Below are 23,444 nucleotides of genomic sequence, written 5' to 3' on the forward strand. Positions count from 1 at the left end.
AGCAAATTTACAGCCTGGGAAGCAGGGTCTCAAGTAAGTTTGCTAAATGCCTGCCCGCCTTTATAGCCAGTTGAGAAAATGTGGCAAGGTTGATGAAACCCGCTTAGAACGAAATGTTTCTCTTCAGAATAGGAGATTTTGCTACCAAACGCTTGCAGCTAGTCTCCCTCAGCGTGCTGTTTCTGTGTAGACTAGGGAAAGACACCATGGTTCCCAGCTTAGAACAGCTCTTTTCCCAGTTGATTTCATCCATGAAAGAGCCAGGGCTGATCTCAACTAAGCAGGCTGCACATCCCTGAATCCTTGGGGTAGGGCAGTTCTGAGCCAAAGTGCCACCTAAGGAATGAAAGCAGTTTCCTTACCACAGGAAAGCACACCAAGGCCTGGAGTTTTCTCTATGAAACTGGAGTGGCCTCGAAGGGTGAGGCCTACTGACTGCCCTCCTTTATATCCAGTTGAGAAAATGTGGCAAGGCTGAGGCAACCTGCATACAACGAAATGTTTCTCTTCAGATTAGGAGATTTTGCTGTCAAACTCCAGCAGCTCGTCTCCCTCAGAGTGCTGTTTCGGTGTAGACTAGTGAAAGACACGATGGTCCCCAGCTTAAAACGGCTCTTTGCCCAGTTGTTTTCATCCATGAAAGAGTCAGAAGGGCTGATCTCAACTAATGGGGCTGCACATCACTGAATCCTTGGGGTAGGCCATTCGTCAGCTACTGTGCCACCTAAGGAATGAAAGCAAAGTTTCCAGCCTGGGAAGCTGGGTCTAGAGTAAGTCTGCTAAATGACTGCCCTCCTTTATAGCCAGTGGAAAAAATGTGGCAAAGCTGATGCAACACGCTTACAACGAAATGTTTCTCTTCAGAATAGGAAATTTTGCTACCAAACGCCAGCAGCTCGTCTCACTCAGACTGCTGTTTCTGTGTAGACTAGGGAAAGACACCATGGTTCCTAACTTAGAAAGACTCTTTTCCCAGTTGGTTTCATCCATGAAAAATCCAGAAGGGCTGATCTCAACTAATCGGGCTGCACATCCCTGAATCCTTGGGGTAGTGCAGCTCTGAGCCGAAGTGCAACCTAAGGAAAGAAAGCAAAGTTTCCAGCCTGGGAAGGAGGGACTCAAGTAAGTCTGCCAACTGACTGCCCTCCTTTATAGCCAGTTGAGAAAATGTGGCAAGGCTGAGGCAACCCGCATACAACGAAATGTTTCTCTTCAGATTAGGAGATTTTGCTACCAAACTCCTGCAGCTCGTCTCCCTCAGAGTGCTGTTTCTGTGTAGACTAGGGAAAGACACCATGGTTCCAACGTAGAACAGCTCTTTTCCCAGTTGTTTTCTTCCCTGAAAGAGCCAGGGCTGATCTCAACTAATCAGGCTGCACATTCCTGAATCCTTGGGGTAGGGCAGTTCTGAGCCAAAGTGCCACCTAAGGAATGAAAGCAGTTTCCTTACCACAGGAAAGCACACCAAGGCCTGGAGTTTTCTCTATGAAACTGGAGTGGGCTCGAAGGGTGAGGCCTACTGACTGCCCTCCTTTATATCCAGTTAAGAAAATGGGACAAGGCTGATGCAACCCGCTTACAACGAAATGATTCTCTTCAGAATAGGAGATTTTGCTACCAAACGCCAGCAGCTCGTTTCCCTCAGAGTGCTGTTTCTGTGTAGACTAGGGAAAGACACCATGGTCCCCATCTTAGAACGGCTCTTTGCCAAGATGGTTTCATCCATTAGAGAACCAGAATGTCTGTTCTCAAATAATCGGGCTGCACATCCCTGAATCCTTGGGGTAGGCACTCCTGAGCCAGTGTGCCACCTAAGAATGAAAGCAAATTTACAGCCTGGGAAGCAGGGTCACAAGTAAGTCTGCTAAATGCCTGCCCTCCTTTATAGCCAGTTGAGAAAATGTGGCAAGGCTGGTGCAACCCGCTTACAACGAAATGTTTCTCTTCAGAATAGGAGATTGTACTACCAAACGCCAGCAGCTCGTCTCCCTCAGAATGCTGTTTCTGTGTAGACTAGGGAAAGACAGCATGGTCCCCAGATTAGAACGGCTCCTTGCCCAGATTTTTTCATCCATGAGAGAACCAGAAGGGCTGATCTCAACTAATCGGGCTGCATATCCAAGAATCCTTGGGGTAGGGCAGTTCTGAGTCAAAGTGCCACCCAAGGAAGGAAAGCAGTTTGCTTACCACAGGAAAGCACACCAAGGCCTGGAGTTTTCTCTATAAAACTGGAGTGGGCTTGAAGGTTGATGCCTACTGACTGCCCTCTTTATATCCAGTTGAGAAAATGGGACGAGGCTGATGCAACCCTCTTACAACGAAATGTTTCTCTTCAGTATAGGAGATTTCGCTACCAAACGCCAGCAGCTCGTCTCACTCAGACTGCTGTTTCTGTGTAGACTAGGGAAAGACAGCATGGTCCCCAGCTTAGAATGGTTCTTTGCCCAGTTGGTTTCATCCATGAAAGAGCCAGAAGGGCTGATCACAACTAATCGGGCTGCAAATCACTGAATCCTTCTGGGAGGGCTGTTCTGAGCCAAAGGGCTACCTAAGGAATGAAAGCAAATTTCCTACCACAGGAAGCACACGGAACCCTGTTGTTTTCTCTATGAAATTGGAGTGGGCTGGAAGGGTGAGGCCTAATGACTTCCCTCCTTTATAGCCAATTGAGGAAATGTGTCAAGGCTGATGCATCGCGCTTACAACGAAATGTTTCTCTTCAGAATAGGAGATTTTGCTACCAAACGGCAACAGCTCGTCTCCCTCAGAATGCTGTTTCTGTGTAGACTAGGGAAATACACCATGGTCCACAGCTTAGAACGGCTCTTTGCCCAGTTGGTTTCATCCATAAAAAAGCCAGATGGTCTAATCTCAACTAATCGGGCTGCAAATTCCTGAATACTTGGGGTAGGGCAGTCCTGAGGCAATGTGCCACCTAAAGAATGAAAGCAAACATTCCACCCTGGGAAGCAGGGTCTCCAGTAAGTCTGCTAAATGACTGCCCTCCTTTATAGCCAGTTGAGAAAATGTGGTAAGGCTGATGCAACCCGCTTACAACGAAATGTTTCTCTTCAGAATAGGAGATTGTGCTACCAAATGCCAGCAGCTCGTCTCCCTCAGAGTTCTGCTTCAGTGTAGACTAGGGAAAGACACCATGGTCCCCAGCTTAGAACCGCTCTTTGCCCATATGATTTCATCCACGAGAGAACCAGAAGGGCTGATTTCAACTAATCGGGCTGTACATCCCTGAATTCTTGGTGTAGGCACTCCTGAGCCACTGTGCCACCTAAGGAATGAAAGCAAATTTACAGCCTGGGAAACAGGGTCTCAAGTAAGTCTGCTAAATGCCTGCCCTCCTTTATAGCCAGTTGAGGAAATGTGGCAAGGCTGATGCAACCCGCTTACAACGAAATGTTTCTCTTCAGAATAGGAGATTGTACTACCAAACGCCAGCAGCTCCTCTCCCTCAGAATGCTGTTTCTGTGTAGACTAGGGAGAGACACCATGGTCCCCAGCTTAGAACTGCTCTTTGCCCAGATGGTTTCATCCATGAGAGAACCAGAAGGGCTGATCTCAACTACTCGGGCTGTACATCCCTGAATCCTTGGGGTAGGGCAGTTCTGAGCCAAAGTGCCACCTAAGGAATGAAAGCTGTTTCCTTGCCACAGGAAAGCACACTGAGGCCTGGAGTTTTCTCTATGAAATTGGAGTGGGCTTGAAAGTTGACGCCTACTGACAGCCCTCCTTTATATCCAGTTGAGAAAATGTGGCAAGGCTGATGCAACCCGCTTACAACGAAATGTTTCTCTTCAGAATAGGAGATTTTGCAATCAAACGCCAGCAGCTCGTCTCTCTCAGAGTGCTGTTCCTGTGTAGACTAAGGAAAGACACCATGCTCCCCAGCTTAGAACGGCTCTTTGCCCTGTTGGTTTCATCCATGAAAGACCAGAAGGGCTGATCTCAACTAATCGGGCTTCACATCCCTGAATCCTTGGGGTAGGGCAGTTCTGAGCCGAAGTGCAACCTAAGGAAAGAAAGCAAAGTTTCCACTCTGGGAATCAGGGACTCAAGTAAGTCTGCCAACTGACTGCCATCCTTTATAGCTAGTTGAGAAAATGTGGCCAGGATGATGCAACCCGCTTACATCGAAATGTTTCTCTTCAGAATAGGAGATTTTGCTATCAAACGCCAGCAGCTCGTCTCCCTCAGAGTGCTGTCTCTGTGCAGACTAGGGAAAGGCACGATGGTCCCCAGCTTAGAACGGCTCTTTGCCCAGTTTGTTTCATCCATGAAAGAGCCAGAAGGGCTGATCCCACCTAATCGGGCTGCAAATCCCTGAATCCTTGGGGTAGGCACTCCTGAACCAATGTGCCACCTAAGGAATGAAAGCAAAGTTTCCAGCCTGGGAAGCACTGTCCCAATTAAGTCTGATAAATGACTGCCCTCCGTTATAGCCAGTTGAGAAAATGTGGCAAGGCTGAGGCAACCTGCTTACAACGAAATGTTTCTCTTCAGAATTGGAGATTTTGTTACCAAACGCCAGCAGCTCTTCTCCCTCAGAGTGCTGTTTCTGTGTAGACTAGGGAAAGACGCCATGGTCCCCTGCTTAGAAAGGCTCTTTTCCCAGTTGGTTTCATCCATGAAAGAGCCAGAAGGGCTTATCTCAACTAATCTGGCTGCACATCACTGAATACTTGGGGAAGGACAGTTCTAAGCCTATGTGCCATCTAAGGAATAAAAGCAAAGTTTCCTTGTGAGAGGAAAGCACAGCGAGGCATGGTGTTTTCTATATTAAATTTGAGTGTGTTTGAAGGTGAGGCCTAGTGACTGCCCTCCTTTATACCCAGTTGAGAGAATGTGGCAAGGCTCATGCCACCCGTTATAACGAAATGTTTCTCTTCAGAATAGGAGATTTTGCTACCAAACGCCAGCAGCTCGTCTCCCTCAGAGTGCTGTTTCTTTGTAGACTAGGGAAAGCCCCCATGTTCCCCAGCTTAGAACGGCTCATTTCCCAGTTGGTTTCATCCATGAAAGAGCCAGAAGGGCTGATCTCAACTAATGGGGCTGTAGATCCCTGAATCCTTTCGGTAGGGCAGTTCTGAGCCAAAGTCTCACATAAGGAATGAAAGCAAAGTTTCTTTGCCACAGGAAAGCACACCGAGGCCGCGTGTTTTCTCTATGAAATTGGAGTGGGCTTGAAGGGTGAGGCCTATGGACTGCCCTAATTTATAGCCAGTTGAGAAAATGTGGCAAGGCTGATGCAACCCGCTTACAACGAAATGTTTCTCTTCAGAATAGGAGATTTTGCTACCAAACGCCAGCAGCTCCTCTCCCTTAGAGTGCTGTTTCTGTGTAGACTTGGGAAATACACAATGGTCCCCAGCTTAGAACGTCTCTTTTCCCAGTTGGTTTCTTCCATGAAAGAGCCAGAAAGGCTGATCTCAACTAATCAGGCTGCACATCCCTGAATCCTTGGGGTAGGGCAGTTCTGAGCCAATGTGTCACTTAAGGAATGAAAGCATAGTTTCCTTGAGACAGGAAAGCACAGAGAAGTATGGTGTTTTCTCCATGAAATTGGACTCCGCTTGAAGGGTGAGGCCTACTGACTGCCCTAATTTATAGCCAGTTGAGAAAATGTGGCAAGGCTGAGGCAACCCGCTTACAACGAAATGTTTCTCTTCAGAATAGGAGATTTTGCTACAAAACGCCAGCAGCTCCTCTCCCTCAGAGAGCTGTTTCTGTGTAGAATAGGGAAAGACACCATGGTCCCCTGCTTAGAACGGCTCTTTTCCCAGTTGGTTTCACCCATGAAAGAGCCAGAAGGGCTGATCTCAACTAATCGGGCTGCAATATCCCTGAATCCTTGGGGTAGGGCAGGTCTGAGCCAAAGTGCCACCTAAGGAATGAAAGCAGAGTTTCCTTGCCACAGGAAAGCACACCGAGGCCTGTTGTTTTCTCTTTGAAATTGGAGTGGGATTGAAGGTTGAGGCTTACTGTCTGCCCTCATTTATAGCCAGTTGAGAAAATGTGACAAGGCTGAGGCAACCTGCTTAAAACGAAATGATTCTCTTCAGAATAGGAGATATTGCTACCAAACGCCAGCAGCTCCTCTCCCTCAGAACGCTGTTTCTGTGTAGAGTAGGGAAAGACACCATGGTCCCCAGCTTAGAATGGCACTTTTCCCAGTTGTTTTCAGCAATGAAAGAGCCAGAAGGGCTGATCTCTACTAATCGGGCTGCACATCCACAAATCCTTGGGGTAAGGCAGTCCTGAGCCAATGTGCCACCTAAGGAATGAAAGCGATGTTTCCAGCTTGGGAAGCAGGGCCTCAAGTAAGTCTGCCAACTGACTGCCCTCTTTTAAAGCCAGTTGAAAAATGTGGCAAGGCTGATGCAACCCGCATACAACGAAATGTTTCTCTTCAGAATAGGAGATTTTGCTACCAAACGCCAGCAGCTCCTCTCCCTCAGAGTGCTGTTTCTGTGTAGACTAGGGAAAGACACCATGGTCCCCGGCTTAGTACGGCTCTTTTCCCAGTTGGTTTCTTCCATGAAAGAGCCAGAAGGGCTGATCTCAACTAAACTTGCTGCACATCCCTGAATCCTTGGGGTAGGGCAGTTCTGAGCCAAAGTCACACCTAAGGAATGAAAGCAACGTTTCTTTGCCACATGAAAGTACACCGAGACCGGGTGTTTTCTATGTGAAATTGGAGTGGGCTTGAAGGGTGGGGCCTACTGACTGCCCTCCTTTATAGCCAGTTGAGAGAATTTGGCAAGGCTGATGCAACCCGCTTACAACGAAATGTTTCTATTCAGAAAAGGACATATTGATACCAAAGCCAGCAGCTCCTCTCCCTCAGAGTGCTCTTTCTCTGTAAAGTTTGGAAAGCCACCATGGTCCCCAGATTAGAACGGCTCTTTTCCCAGTTGGTTTCATCCATAAAAGAGCCAGAAAGGCTGATCTCAACTAATCAGTCTGCACATCCGTGAATTCTTGGGGTAGGGCAGTCCTGAGCCAATGTGCCTCTTAAGGAATGAAAGCAAAGTTTCCTTGCCACAGGAAAGCACACCGAGGCCTGGTGTTTTCTCTATGAAGTGGACGTGAGCTTGAGGGTGAGGCCTATACTACATTGTGGAAAAGCTCGGGGTTACGGCTCTCTTTCTCCCTCTCACGGTACCATACCCTGGGCTCAGCCGTGGAGGAATGGTGAGTGGGAGAGGCTGCCTCTCTACCGGACTCAGAAGGCTTCTTCCCTGTAGGTCAATTCCGTTTGTGTCTTACCTCGTAGAGGAAGAAAGAGGGCGCCTAGCGATATTCTACCATGAAATACCTAACGACTGAGTATCTGCAGGAGCTGGTTTCTCGGTGGAAGGAGCCAAAACGCCTGCATTCCTAAGGTCTCTTTCAGAACTGCCAGACACTCTGCCATCATAGGCCTAAGAGCTGGAAATTGTGACGGCATGGCAACACTTGGAATCCTAGGATGCAGTGGTAATGCGACTCTCACACTGGATCGAAGAAGCTTAGAAGCATAGTGTTCTTCCATTTACCAAAGAGAACCCAAGCGTGTGAGGCTGATAGCGTTGTTGCTGGAGAGAACTGGCATCCCCGTGGGCCTGTCGGTCAATTTCCTGTTTCTGACCCTCTAAGGAAACCCTTCCAAAAAGCTTTTGGGACCCGCTTAGAGAGAACAGCTGCGAAGTTGATGCACAGAACATTAACCTAGATTCCAGCCCTGGGTCCCAATCATCCATCTTTCTCTGGAGGTTACGTAGCCCACAGAGGGATTCAAGCAGGGAGTTTGCCTTATACAACTGACCCATGAAACTGGGATGAGATGCAGGGCCACTCTCCTTGCCCTCACACTACGTGGGCCTGAGAAGTTATCACGCAGCAGAATTCAACACCCTTCTTCTACACGTGTGTACCCAAAAGAAGCGCTGGGCAGTGGGTGTTCTCAGGCCAAGAGCAGTCATTGTTCTCGGCTGCACCTGCTCTGTGGTTCAAAGGTTCTCTGACTCTGCTCCTTTGGAAGCCTTTCAGACCTGACCCTATCCCTGGGTTGCCAAAGCAAAGAGGCATAGCGGCCTTTCACCCTGAAGGCATGGGCTTGTTTCACATGGAGAATGGGTCCATCACCCCTCCCAGGCTGGAGGCCTGTAAGTTGACACCATTTGTTCTGCCCCTGGAAATTACAAGTAGGTGTACTCGGTTTGGGCTGCCTGGTGAAAGAGTTTGCAGTCGCCAGCCCTCTGAGTACTATTCCTCAAGTTTGATTCCTAGCTAGGTAAACCCGGACTTCGGAGGCTAGATGGGAGCAAACGTGTTAAGCTTGTGGAGAAAGCCTTTGACCAATGACCAATATGCTTGTGCTTGTGAGAGGCTTAGGCAGGAGCTTTCCAACACAGGGTTTTTACCTTACCCTAAGCCATCCCTTTGGGCTGAAGCAGGCGACGTGTCTGTATCACATCCTGGGAAGTAGGGCCTGAGGGGAGTCTGCCACCTGATTGGCCTCCATTATAGGCAGCTGAGAAAATGGGGCAAGGCTTACGGAACCCGCTTACAACGAAATGTTTCTATTGAGAAGAGGAGATTTTGCTACCACACGTCAGCAGCTCCTCTCCCTCAGAGTGCTGTTCCTGTGTAGACTAGGGAAAACCACCACGGTTTCCAGGTTTTGAACGGCTCTTTTCCCAGTTGGTATCACCCGTGAAAGAGCTAGAAGGGCTGATCTCAACCAATCGGCCTGCACACCGTGAGTCCTTGGGGTAGGGCAGTTCTGAGTCAATGTGTCTCCTACAGAACGAAAGCAAAGTTTCCTGCCACAGGAAAGCACAGAGAGGCCTGGTGCTTTCTCTAGGAAATTCAAGTGGGCTTGAAAGGTGGGGCCTAGACTACACTGTGGAAAAGTTCGCGGTTACGGCTCTCTTTCTCCCTCTCTCTGTCCCGTTCCCTGGGCTCAGCCGTGTGGGAATGCTGATTGGGAGAGTCTGCCTCTCTGCCGGGCTCAGAAGGCTTCTTCCCGTTTGGGCAATTCCGTTTGTGTCTTACTTCGTGGAGGAGGAATGGGGGCGCCCTACCCAAAGGACTCTCGGTGTGCAGCCCTATTTGTTGAGATCAGCCCCTCTGGCTCTTTCTCGGATGAAACCAACTGGGCAAAGAGCTTTTCATAAGCTGGGGACCGTGGAAGCTTTCCCTAGTCTACACCAGAACAGCATTCTGAGGGAGAAGAGCTGCTGATATTTGGTAGCAAAATCTCCTATTCTGAAGAGAAACATTTGGTTATAAGCGGGTTCCATCAGCCTTGCCATATTTCCTCAGCTGGCTATGATATAGGGAAGGCAGTCAGCTGACAGACTCACCTGAGGTCCTGCTTCCCAGACTGTGATACAGACCACCCGCCTGCTTCAGCCCAAAGGGACGGCTTATGGTAGGGTAAAAACCCTGTGTTGGAAAGCTCCTGCCTAACGCTCGCACAAGCACAAGCATATTGGTCATTGGTCAAAGACTTTCCCCACAAGTTTAACATGTTTGCTCCCATCTAGCCTCCGATGGCCGAGTTTTTCTAGCTAGGAATCACACTTCAGGAAAGGTACTCAGGGTGCTGGTGACTAAAAGTTGTTTCACCAGGCAGCCCAAATCTAGTACACCCACTTGCATTTTCCAGGGGCAGAGCAAATGGTGTCAACTTACACGCCTCCAGCCTGGGAGGGGCAACATTCACCTTCTGAATGGGAAACAAGCTCATGCCTTCAGTGTGAAAGGCCGCTCTGCCTCCTTGCTTTGGCAGCCCAGGGATAGCGTGAGCTCTGAAAGGCTTCCAAAGGAGCAGAGTCAGAGAACCTTTGAACCACAGAGCAGGTGCAGCCGAGAACAAAACTGCTCTTGGCCTGAGAACACCCATTGCCCAGCGCTTCTTTTGGGTACACACGTGTAGAGGAAGGGTGTTGAATTCTGCTGCGTGATAACTTCTCCGGCCCACGAAGTGTGAGGGCAAGGAGAGTGGCCCTGCATCTCATCCCAGTTTCATGGGTCAGTTGTATAAGGTAAACTCCCTGCTTGAATCCCTCTGTGGGCTACGTAACCTCCAGAGAAAGATGGATGATTGGGACCCAGGGCTGGAATCTAGGTTAATGTTCTGTGCATCAACTTCGCAGCTGTTCTCTCTAACCGGGTCGCAAAGGCTTTTTGGAAGGGTTTCCTTAGAGGGTCAGAAACAGGAAATTGACCGACAGGCCCACGGGAATGCCAGTTCTCTCCAGCAACAACGCTACCAGCCTCACACACTTGGGTTCTCTTTAGTAAATGGAAGAACACTATGCTTGGAGGCTTCTTCCATCCAGTTTGAGAGTCGCACTTCCACTGCATCCTAGGATTCCAAGTGTTGCCATGCCCTCACAATTTCCAATTCTTAGGCCTATGATGACAGAGTGTCTGGCAGTTCTGAAAGAGACCTTAGGAATGCAGGCGTTTTGGCTCCTTCCACCGAGAAACCAGCTCTTAAAGATCCTCTGTCTTTAGGTATTTCATGTTAAAATATCTCTAGGCGCCCTCTTTCCTCCTCCAGGAAGTAAGACACAAAAGGAATTGACCTAAAGGGAAGAAGCCTTCTGAGTCCAGCAGAGAGGCAGCCTCTCCCACTCAGCATTCCCCCACCGCTTAGCCCAGGGCAGAGTATTCCACAGTCTAAACAGATGTCATGTTCTCAGGCAACAGGTTTCCAGAATCATGCCTCAGTCATGTTTCCAGGCCCCAGGGATCCGGAATGAAACCTCAGTCATGTTGCCAGGCCATAGGGTACCACCATCAAACCTCAGTCATATTCCCAGACCACAGGTTTCCAGAATGAAACCGATTTCATGTGCCCAGGGTACAGGGAACCAGAATCCAAACCGATGTCATGTTCCCAGGCCACAGGATGCCACAATCTAACATCAGTCATGTTCCCAGGTCAATGGTTTCCCGAATCAAACCTCAGTCATATTCCGAGGCCACATGGTTCCACAATCAAACCTCAGTCATGTTCTCAGGACACAGGGTTCCAGAATAAAACCTCAGTCATATTCCCTGGACACAGGTTTCAAAAATAAACCCCAGTCATGTTCCCAGGTCCCAGGGTTCCAGAATCAAGCCTCACTCTTATTCCCAGGATCCAGGGTTCCACAATTAAACCTCAGTCATATTCCCAGGCCAGAGGGTTCCACAATCAAACCTCAGTCCTGTTGCCAGGCCACGGTTCCACCATCAAGCCTCAGTCATGTTCCCAAGCCGGAGGGTTCCACAGTCAAACCTCTGTCATTTTGCCAGGCCACAGGGTTCCCCCATGAAACCTCAGTCATGTTACCAGTCCACAGGTTTCTGCTATCAAATCAGAGTCAAGTTCCCAGGCCACAGATTTTCAGAATCAAGCCTCAGTCATGTTGCCAGGCCACAGGGAACCACCATCACACCTCAGTCATGTTCCCAGGCCACAGGCTTCCTCTATCAAACCTCAGTCATGTTCGCAGGCAACAGGATTCCACAATCTAACATCAGTCATGTTCCCAGACCAATGGTTTCCAGAATCAAACCTCAATCATGTTCCCAGGACACAGGGTTCCAGAATCAATACTCAGTTATTTTCCCAGGCTACAGGGATCCAGAATAAAAGCTCAGTCATGTTGCGTGGACACAGGTTTCAAAAATAAAACCCCAGTAATGTTCCCAGACCACAGGGTTTCAGAATCAAATCAGTCATGTTCCCAGGCCAGAGGGTTCCACAATCAAACCTCAGTCATATTCCCATGCCACAGGGTTCCAGAATCCAACCGGTGTCATATTCCCAGGCCACAGTGTTCCAGAATAAATCCTCAGTTATATTCCCAGGCTACAGGGTTCCAGAATTAACCTCAGTCATATTCCCAGGCCACAGGGTTCCAAAACCAAGCCTCAGTCAGGTTCCCAGGGCACAGTATTCCACAATCTAAACAGATGTCATGTTCCCAGGCCACAGGTTTCCAGAATCACGCCTCAGTCATGTTCCCAGGTCACAGGGATCCAGAATCAAACCTCAGTCACGTTGCCAGACCACAGGTTTCCAGAATCAAACCGATTTCATTTTCCCAGGCAACAGGGTACCAGAATCCAAACCGATGTCATGTTCCCAGGCCACAGGATGCCACAATCTAGCATCAGTCATGTTCCCAGGCCAATGGTTTCCAGAAACAAACCTTAGTCATATTTCCAGGCCACATGGTTCCACAATCAAACCTCAGTCATGTTCCCAGGACACAGGGTTCCACAATTAAACCTCAGTCATATTCCGAGACCAGAGGGTTCCACAATCAATCCTAAGTCATCTTGCCAGGCCACAGTATTCCACCATCAAACCTCAGTCCTGTTGCCAGGCCATAGGCTTCCACAATCAAGCCTCAGTCATGTTCCCAAGGCTGAGGGTTCCACAATCAAACGTCTGTCACGTTGCCAGGCCCCAGGGTACCCCCATCAAACCTCAGTCATGTTGCCAGTCCACAGGTTTCTGCGATCAAACCAGAGTTGAGTTCCCAGGACACAGGGTTCCAGAATCAAGCCTCAGTCATGTTGCCAGGCCACAGGGTACAACCATCAAACCTCAGTCATGTTCCCAGGCCACAGGGTTCCTCTATCAGAACTCAGTCATGTTCCCAGGGCACAGGATTCCACAATCTAACATCAGTCATGTTCCCAGACCAATGGTTTCCAGAATTAAACCTCAATCATTTTCCCAGGACACAGGGTTCTAGAATCAAACCAATGTCAAGTTCCCAGGCCATGAGTTTCCAGGACCAGGCCACATTCATGTTTCCAGGGCACAGGGTCCAACAATCAAACCTTAGTCATGTTGCCTGTCCACAAGTTTCTGCCATCAAACCTCAGTCAAGTTCCCAGGCCACAGGGTTCCAGAATCAAGCCTCAGTCTTTTTGCCAGGCCAGAGTGTTCCACCATCAAACCTCAGTCATGTTTCCAGGCCACATGTTTCCACAATCAAACCTCAGTCATGTTCCAAGGACACAGGTGTCCAAAATCAAACCTCAGTCATGTTCCCAGGGAACAGGCTTCCAGAAACAAACCTCAGTCATGTTCCCAGGCCACAGGGTTCCAGAATCAAACCTCAGTCTTGTTCCCAGGGCACAGGTTTCCAGAATCAACCCGATATCATGTTCCCTGGCCACACTCTTCCAGAATCAAACCTCAGTCATGTTGCCAGGCCACAGGTTTCCACCCTCAAACCTCAGACATGTTCCAAGGCCACAGCGTTCCAGAATCAAACCGTTCTCATTCTCCCAGGCCACAGGGTTTCAGAATCCACGGGGGTTATGTTCCCAGGACACAGGTTTCCAGAATCAATCTTCAGTTGTGTTCCCAGGCTACAGGATTCCAGAATAAAACCTCAGTCATGTTCCCAATCCACAGGGTTCCAGAACCAAGGCTCAGTCAGGTTCCTAGGGCACAGTATTCCACAATCTAAACAGATGTCAGGTTCCCAGGCCACAGGGTTTCAGAAACAATCCTCAGTTATGTTCCCAGCCTACAGGATTCCAGAATAAAACCTCAGTCATGTTCCCAGGCCAAGGGTTCCAGAACCAAGGCTCAGTCAGGTTCCCGGTGCACAGTATTCCACAATTTAAACAGATGTCATGTTCCCAGGCCATAGTTTTCAAGAATCACACCTCAGTCATGTTCCCAGGCCACAGGGATTCAGAATCAAACCTCAGTCATGTTGCCAGGCCATAGGGTACCACCATCAACCTTCAGTCATATTCCCAGGCCACAGGTTTCCACAATCAAACCGATTTCATATTCCCAGGCAACAGGGTACCAGAATCCAAACCGATGTCATGTTCCCAGGCCACAGGATTCCACACTCTAACATCAGTCTTGTTCCCAGGCCAATGGTTTCCAGAATCAAACCTCAGATATATTCCCAGGCCACATGGTTCCAGAATGAAACCTAAGTCGTGTTCCCAGGACACAGGGTTCTAGAATAAAACCTCAGTCCAGTTCCCTGGACACAGGATTCAGAAATAAAATACCAGTCATGTCCCCAGGCCACAGGGTTCCACAATCAAACCTCAGTCCTGTTGCCAGACCACAGTTCCACCATCAAGCCTAAGTCATGTTCCCAGGCCAGAGTGTTCCACAATCAAACCTAAGTCATCTTGCCAAGACATAGGTTTCCACCATCAAACCTCAGTCATGTTACTAGGGCACAGGGTTCCACCATCAAGCCTCACTCATGTTCCCAAGCATGAGGGTTCCACTATCAAACCTCAATCATGTTGCCAGGCCACAGGGTTCAACCATCAACCCTCAGTCATGTTCCCAGTAAACAGGGCTCCAGAATCAAACCAATGTCATGTTGCCACGCCACGGGGTTCCAGTATCAGGCCTCAGTCATGTTCCCGGTGCACACGGTTCCACAATCAAACCTCAGTCATGTTGCCAGTCCTCAGGTATCTGCCATCAAACCTCAGTCAAGTTGCCAGACCACAGGTTTCCAGAATCAAGCCTCAGTCATTTTGCGAGGCCAGAGTGTTCCACTATCAAACCTCAGTCATGATCCCAGGCCACATGTTTCCACACTGAAACCTCACTCATGTTGCCAGGCCATAGGGTTCCAGAATCAAACCTCAGTCTTGTTCCCAGGACACAGGTTTCCAGAATCAACCCGATATCATGTTCCCTGGCCTCAGTCTTCCAGAATCAAACCTCAGTCATGTTGCCAGGCCACAGGTTTCCACCATCAAACCTCAGGCATGTTCCCAGGACACAGGGTTCCAGAATCAAAAAGTTCTCATTTTCGCAGGCCACAGGTTTCCAGAATCCACCGATGTCATGTTCTTAGGACACAGGGTTCCAGAATCAATACTCAGTTATGTTCCCAGGCTACAGGGCTCCAGAATAAAACCTCAGTCATGTTCCCAGTCCACAGGGTTCCAGAACCAAGGCTCAGTCAGTTTCCCGGTGCACAGTATTACACAATCTAAACAGATGTCATGTTCCCAGGTCTCAGGGTTCCAGAATCCACCGATGTCATGTTCCCAGGCCACAGGGTTCCAGAATCAATCCTCAGCTATGTTCCCAGGCTACAGGGTTCCAGAATAAAACCTCAGTCATGTTCCCAGTCCACAGGGTTCCAGAACCAAGGCTCCGTCAGGTTTCCGGGGCACAGTATTCCACAATCTAAACAGATGTCATGTTCCCAGGCCACAGTTTTCCAGAATCACGCCTCAGTCATGCTCCCATGCCACAGGGATCCAGAATCAAACTTCAGTCATGTTGCCAGGCCATAAGGTACCACCATCAAACCTCAGTCATATTCCCAGGCCACAGGTTTCCAGATTCAAACCGATTTCATGTTCCCAGGCAACAGGGTACCAGAATCCACACCGATATCATGTTCCCAGGCCACAGGATTCCACACTCTAACATTAGTCATCTTCTCAGGCCAATGCTTTCCAGAATCAGACCTCAGTCATATTCCCAGGCCACATGGTTCAAGAATGAAACCTCAGTCGTGTTCCCAGGACACAGGGTTCCAGAATAAAACCTCAGTCAAGTTCCCTGGACACAGGATTCAGAAATAAAATCCCAGTCATGTTCCCAGGCCACAGGGTTCCACAATTAAACCTCAGTCATATTCCCAGGCCAGAGTGTTCCACAATCAAACCTCAGTCTTGTTGCCAGGCCACGGTTCCACCATCAAGCCTCAGTCATGTTCCCAGGACAGAGTGTTCCACAGTCAAACCTAAGTCATCTTTCCAAGCCTCAGGGTTACACCATCAAACCTCAGTCATGTTGCCAGGCCACAGGTTTCCACCATCAAACCTCACTAATGTTCCCAACACTGAGGGTTCCACTATCAAATCTCAGTCATGTTGCCAGGCCACAGGGTTCCACCATCAAACCTCAGTCATGTTCCCAGTAAACAAGGCTCGAGAATCAAACCAATGTCATGTTCCCACGCCACGGGGGTCCAGTATCAGGCCTCAGTCATGTTCCCCGTGCACAGGGTACCACAATCAAACCTCAGTCATGTTGCCAGTCCACAGGTTTCTGCCATCAAACCTCAGTCAAGTTGCCAGGCCACAGGTTTCCAGAATCAAGCCTCAGTCATTTTGCCAGGCCATAGTGTTCCACCATCAAACCTCAGTCATATTCCAAGGACACATGTTTCCAGAATCAAACCTGTGTCATGTTCGCAGGCCAAAGGTTTCAACAGTCAAACCTCAGTCATGTTCCCAGGGAACAGGCTTCCAGAAACAAAACTCAGTCATGTTCCCAGGCCACAGGGTTCCAGAATCAAACCTAAATCTTGTTCAAAGGACACAGGTTTCCAGAATCAACCCAATATCATTTTCCCTGGCCACAGTCTTCCAGAATCAAACTTCAGACATATTCCCAGGCCACAGGGTTCCAGAATCAAACCTTTCTCATGTTTCCAGGCCAAAGGGTTCCAGAATAAATCCTCAGTTATGTTCCCAGGCTACAGGGTTCAAGAATAAAACCTCAGTCATGTTCCCAGTCCACAAGGTTCCAGAACCAAGGCTCAGTCAGGTTCCCGGGGCACAGTATTCCACAATCTAAACAGATGTCATGTTCCCAGGCCGCAGGGTTCCAGAATCCACAGATGTCATGTTCCCAGGCCACAGGGTTCCAGAATCAATCCCCAGTTATGTTCCCAGGATACAGGGCTCCAGAATAAAACCTCAGTCATGTTCCCAGTCCACAGGGTTCCAGAACCGAGGCTCAGTCAGTTTCCCGGGGCAGAGTATTCCACAATCTAAACAGATGTCATGTTCCCAGGCCACAGTTTTCAAGAATCACGCCTCAGTCATGTTCCCAGGCCACAGTCTTCCAGAATCAAACCTCAATCATGTTGCCAGGCCACAGGGTTCAACCATCAAACCTCAGTCATCTTCCCAGTAAACAGGGCTCCAGAATCAAACCAATGACATGTTCCCAAGCCACGGAGTTCCAGAATCCAAACCGATGTCATGTTCCCAGGCCACAGATTCCACACTCTAACATCAGTCTTGTTCCCAGGCCAATGGTTTCCAGAATCAAACCTCAGTCATATTCCCAGGCCACATGGTTCCAGAATCAAACCTAAGTCGTGTTCCCAGGACACAGGGTTCCAGAATAAAACCTCAGTCAAGTTCCCTGGAAACAGGATTCAGAAATAAAATCCCAGTCATGTTCCCAGGCCACAGGGTTCCCCAATTAAACCTCAGTCATATTCTCAGGCCAGAGCGTTCCATAGTCAAACCTCAGTCCTGTTGCCAGACCACGGTTCCACCATCAAGCCTCACTTATGTTCCCAGGCCAGAGTGTTCCTCAATCAAACGTAAGTCATCTTTCCAAGACATAGGTTTCCACAATCAAACCTCAATCATGTTGCCAGGCCACAGGGTTCAACCACCAAACCTCAGTCATCTTGCCAGTAAACAGGGCTCCAGAATCAAACCAATGTCATGTTCCCACGCCACGGGGTTCCAGTATCAGGCCTCAGTTATGTTCCCCGTGCACAGGTTTCCACAATCAAACCTCAGTCATGTTGCCAGTCCACAGGTTTCTGCCATCAAACCTCAGTCAAGTTGTCAGGCCACAGGGTTCCAGAATCAAGCCTCAGTCATTTTGCCAGGCCAGAGTGTTCCACCATCAAACCTCAGTCATGATCCCAGGCCACAAGTTTCGACACTGAAACCACAGTCATTTTCCCAGGCCAAAGGTTTCCAGAATCAAACCTCAGTCATATTCCCAGGACACATGGTTCCAGAATCAAACCTGAGTCATGTTCGCAGGCCACAGGTTTCAACAATCAAACCTCAGTCATGTTCCCAGGAAACAGGTGTCCAAAATGAAACCTCAGTCATGTTCCCAGGGAACAGGCTTCCAGAAACAAACCTCAGTCATGTTCCCAGGCCACAGGTTTCCAGAATCAACCCGATATCATGTTCCCAGGCCACAGTCTTCCAGAATCTAACCTCAGTCATGTTGCCAGGCCAAAGGTTTCCACCATCAAACCTCAGGCATGTTCCCAGGCCACAGGGTTCCAGAATCAAACCATTCTCATGTTCCCAGGCCACAGGGTTATAGAATCCACCGATGCCATGTTCCCAGGCCACAGGGTTCCAGAATCAATCCTCAGTTATGTTCCCAGGCTACAGGATTCCAGAATAAAACCTCAGTCATGTTGCCAGTCCACAGGTTTCTGCCATCAAACCTCAGTCAAGTTGCCAGGCCACAGGGTTCCACAATCAAGCCTCAGTCATTTTGCCAGGCCATAGTGTTCCACCATCAAACCTCAGTCATATTCCCAGGGCACATGGTGTCCAGAATCAAACCTTAGTCATGTTTGCAGGCCAAAGGTTTCAACAATCAAACTTCAGTCATGTTCCCTGGGAACAGGGTTCCAGAAACAAACCTCAGTCATGTTCCCAGGCCACAGGGTTCCAGAATCAAACCTCAATCTTGTTCCCAGGACACAGGTTTACAGAATCAACCCAATATCATTTTCCCTGACCACAATCTTCCAGAATCAAACTTCATTCATGTTGCCAGGCCACAGGATTCCACCGTCAAACCTCAGACATATTCCCAGACCACAGCGTTCCAGAATCAAACCATTCTCATGTTCCCAGGCCACAGTGTTCCAGAATCTACCGATGTCATGTTCCCAGGCCAAAGGGTTCCAGAGTCAATCCTCAGTTATACTCCCAGGCTACAGGGCTTCAGAATAAAACCTCAGTCATGTTCCCAGTCCACAGGGTTCCAGAACCGAGGCTCAGTCAGGTTCCCGGGTCACAGGGATCCGAATCAAACCTCAGTCATGTTGCCAGGTCAGAGGTTTCCAGATTCAAACCGATTACATGTTCCCACGCAACAGGGTACCAGAATCCAAACCGATGTCATGTTCCCAGGCCACAGGATTCCACACTCTAACATCAGTCATCTTCCCAGGCCAATGGTTTCCAGAATCAAACCTCAGTCGTGTTCCCAGGACACAGGGTTCCAGAAGAAATCCTCAGTCATGTTCCCTGGACACAGGTTTCAGAAATAAAATCCCAGTCATGTTCCCAGGCCACAGGGTTCCACAAATAAACCTCTGTCATATTCCCAGGCCAGAGGGTTCCACAATCAAACCTCAGTCCTGTTGCCAGACCACGGTTCCACCATCAAGCCTCAGTCATGTTCCCAGGCCAGTAGTGTTCCACAATCAAACCTAAGTCATCTTGCCAAGCCACAGGGTTCCACCATCAAACCTCAGTCATGTTGCCAGGCCACAGGGTTCAACCATCAAACCTCAGACATGTTCCCAGTAAACAGGGCTCCAGAATCAAACCAATGTCATGTTCCCACGCCACGGGGTTCCAGTATCAGGCCTCAGTCATGTTCCCCGTGCACAGGGTCCCACAATCAAACCTCAGTCATGTTGCCAGTCCACAGGTTTCTGCCATCAAACCTCAGTCAAGTTGTCAGGCCACAGGGTTCCAGAATCAAGCCTCAGTCATTTTGCCAGGCCAGAGTGTTCCACCATTAAACCTCAGTCATGAACCCAGGCCACATGTTTCCACAATGAAACCTCAGTAATTTCCCAGGCCAAAGGTTTCCAGAATCAAACCTCAGTCATATTCCCAGGACACATGGTTCCAGAATCAAACCTGAGTTATGTTCACAGGCCACAGGTTTCAACAATCAAACCTCAGTCATGTTCCCAGGACACAGGTGTCCAGAATAAAACCTCAGTCATGTTCCCAGTGAACAGGCTTCCAGAAACCAACCTCAGTTATGTTCCCAGGCAACAGGGTTTCAGAATCAAACCTCAGTCTTGTTCCCAAGACACAGGATTTCAGAATCAACCCGATATCATGTTCATTGGCCACAGTCTTCCAGAATCAAACCTCAGTCATGTTGCCAGACCACAGGTTTCCACCATCAAACCTCAGATATGTTTGATGTCACAGGGTTCCAGAATCAAACCAATGTCATGTTCCCAAGCCACAGCGTTCCAGAATCCACCGATGTCATGTTCCTAGGCCACAGGGTTCCAGAATCAATCCTCAGTTATGTTCCCAGGCTACAGGATTCCAGAATAAAACCTCAGGCATGTTCCCATTCCACAGGGTTCCAGAACCAAGGCTCAGTCAGGTTCCCGGGGCACAGTATTCCACAATCTAAACAGATGTCATGTTCCCACGCATCAGGGTTCCACAATCCACCAATGTCATGTTCCCAGGCCACAGGGTTCCAGAATCAATCCTCAGTTATGTTCCCAGGCTACAGGATTCCAAAATAAAACCTCAGTCATGTTCCCAGTCCACAGGATTCCAGAACCAAGGCTCAGTCAGGTTCCCGGGGCACAGTACTCCACAATCTAAACAGATGTCATGTTCCCAGTCCTCAGGGTTCCAGAATCCACCGTTATCATGTTCCCAGGCCACAGGGTCCCAGAATCAATCCTCAGTTATGTTCCCAGGCTACAGGGTTCCAAAATAAAACCTCAGTCATGTTTTCAGTCCACAGGGTTCCAGAACCAAGGCTCAGTCAGGTACCCGGGGCACAGTATTCCACAATCTAAACAGATGTTATGTTTCCAGGCCTCAGGGTTCCAGAATCCACCGATGTCATGTTCCCAGGCCACAGGGTTCCAGAATCAATCCTCAGTTATGTTCCCAGTCTACAGGGTTTCAGAGTAAAACCTCAGTCATGTTCCCAGTCCACTGGGTTCCAGAACCAAGGCTCAGTCAGGTTCCCGGGGCACAGTATTCCACAATCTAAACAGATGTCATGTTCCCAGGCCACAGTTTTCAAGAATCACGCCTCAGTCATGTTCCCAGGCCACAGTCTTCCAGAATCAAAACTCAATCATGTTGCCAGGCCACAGGGTTCAACCATCAAACCTCAGTCATCTTCCCAGTAAACAGGGTTCCAGAATCAAACCAGTGACATGTTCCCAAGCCACGGGGTTCCAGAATCCAAACCAATGTCATGTTCCCAGGCCACATATTCCACACTCTAACATCAGTCTTGTTCCCAGGCCAATGGTATCCAGAATCAAACCTCAGTCATATTCCCAGGCCACATGGTTCCAGAATCAAACCTAAGTCGTGTTCCCAGGACACACGGTTCCAGAATAAAACCTCAGTCAAGTTCCCTGGAAACAGGATTCAGAAATAAATTCCCAGTCATGTTCCCAGGCCACAGGGTTCCCCAATTAAACCTCAGTCACATTCCCAGGCCACATGGTTCCAGAATCAAACCTAAGTCGTGTTCCCAGGACACAGGGTTCCAGAATAAAACCTCAGTCAAGTTTCCTGGAAACAGGATTCAGAAATAAAATCCCAGTCATGTTCCCAGGCCACAGGGTTCCCCAATTAAACCTCAGTCATATTCCCAGGCCAGAGTGTTCCATAATCAAACCTCAGTCCTGTTGCCAGACAACGGTTCCACCATCAAGCCTCACTTATGTTCCCAGGCCAGAGTGTTCCTCAATCAAACCTAAGACATCTTTCCAAGACATAGGTTTCCACAATCAAACCTTAATCATGTTGCCAGGCCACAGGGTTCAACCATCACACCTCAGTCTTGTTCCCAGTAAACAGGGCTCCAGAATCAAACCAATGTCATGTTCCCAAGCCACGGGGTTCCTGTATCAGGCCTCAGTCATGTTCCCCGTGCAAAGGGTTCCACAATCAAACCTCAGTCATGTTGCCAGTCCACAGGTTTCTGCCATCAAACCTCAGTCAAGTTCCCATGCCACAGGGTCTCAGAATCATGCCTCAGTCATTTTGCCCGGCCAGAGTGTTCCAACATCACACCTCAGTTATGATCCCAGGCCACATGTTTCCAAAATGAAACCTCAGTCATTTTCCCATGCCAAAGGTTTCTAGAATCAAGCCTCAGTCATATTCCCAGGACACATGGTTCCAGAATCAAACCTCAGTCATGTTCCGAGGGAACAGGCTTCCAGAAACAAACCTCAGTCATGTTCCCCAGGCACAGGGTTCCAGAATCAAACCTCAGTGTTGTTCCCAGGGCACAGGTTTCCAGAATCAACCCGATATCATGTTCCCTAGCCACAGTCTTCCAGAATCAAACCTCAGTCATGTTGCCAGGCCACAGGTTTACACCATCAAACCTCAGTCATGTTCCCAGTCCACAGGGTTCTAGAACCAAGGCTCAGTCAGGTTCCCGGGGCAGAGTATTCCACAATCTAAACAGATGTCATGTTCCCAAGCCACAGTTTTCCAGAATCACGCCTCAGTCATGTTCCCAGGCCTCAGGGATCCAGAATCAAACTTCAGTCATGTTTCCAGGCCATAGGGTACCACCATCAAACCTCAGTCATATTTCCAGGCCACAGGTTTCCAGAATCAAACCGACTTCATGTTCCCAGGCAACAGGGTACCAGAACTCAAACCGATGTCCTGTTCCCAGGCCACAGGATTCCACACTCTAATATGAGTCATCTTCCCAGGCAAATGGTTTTCAGAATCAAACCTCAGACATATTCCCAGGCCACATGGTTCCAGAATGAAACCTCAGTCATGTTCCCTGGACACAGGTTTCAGAAATAAAATACCAGTAATGTTTCCAGGCCACAGCGTTCCACAATGAAACCTCAGTCATATTCCAAGGCCAGAGAGTTCCACAATCAAACCTCAGTCCTGTTGCCAGACCACGGTTCCACCATCAAGCCTCAGTCATGTTCCCAGGCCAGAGTGTTACACAATCAAACCTAAGTCATCTTGCCAAGCCATAGGGCTCCACCATCAAACCTCAGTCATGTTACCAGGCCAGAGGGTTCCATCATCAAGCGTCAGTCATGTTCCCAAGCCTGAGGGTTCCACTCTGAAACCTCAATCATGTTGCCAGGCCACAGGGTTCAACCATTAATCCTCAGTCATGTACCCAGTAAACAGGGCTGCAAAATCAAACCAATGTCCTGTTCCCACGCCACGGTGTTCCAGTATCTGGCCTCAGTCATGTTCCCCGTGCACAGGGTTCCACAAACAAACCTCAGTCATGTTGCCAGTCCACAGCATTCTGCCATCAAACCTCAGTCAAGTTGCCAGGCCACAGGGTTCCAGAATCAAGCCTCAGTCATTTTGCCAGGCCATAGTGTTCCACCATCAAACCTCAGTCATGATCCCAGGCCACATGTTTCCACAAAAAAACCTCAGTCATTTTCCCAGGCCAAAGTTTTCCAGAATCAAACCTCAGTCATATTCCGAGGACACATGGTTCCAGAATCAAATCTGAGTCATGTTCGCAGGCCACAGGTTTCAGCAATCAAACCTCAGTCATGATCCCAGGCCACAGGATTCCACACTCTAACATCAGTCATCTTCCCAGGCCAATGGTTTCCAGAATCAAACCTCAGTCATATTCCCAGGCCACATGGTTCCAGAATAAAACCTCA

At 48.9% G+C, this 23,444-nt stretch overlaps 1 long non-coding RNA gene across 2 annotated transcripts; it reads left to right on the top strand.

The window, feature by feature from the left end:
* The first annotated feature begins 281 nt into the window (after positions 1 to 281).
* LOC309654015 lies at positions 282 to 8,797 on the top strand. 2 transcript variants are annotated; one of them, XR_014259722.1, is made up of 3 exons: positions 282 to 316; positions 5,097 to 5,485; positions 7,008 to 8,797. It is a non-coding gene; the product is annotated as an uncharacterized lncRNA (long non-coding RNA). The 2 variants fall into 2 exon arrangements; XR_014259723.1 differs by lacking the exon at positions 282 to 316 and having other exon boundaries at positions 5,082 to 5,485.
* The last annotated feature ends 14,647 nt before the right edge of the window (positions 8,798 to 23,444 follow it).

This window comes from Balaenoptera physalus (assembly GCF_965194825.1).
Source record: "Balaenoptera physalus genome assembly, contig: HAP1_SCAFFOLD_1679, whole genome shotgun sequence".
Taxonomy (NCBI): domain Eukaryota; kingdom Metazoa; phylum Chordata; class Mammalia; order Artiodactyla; family Balaenopteridae; genus Balaenoptera; species Balaenoptera physalus.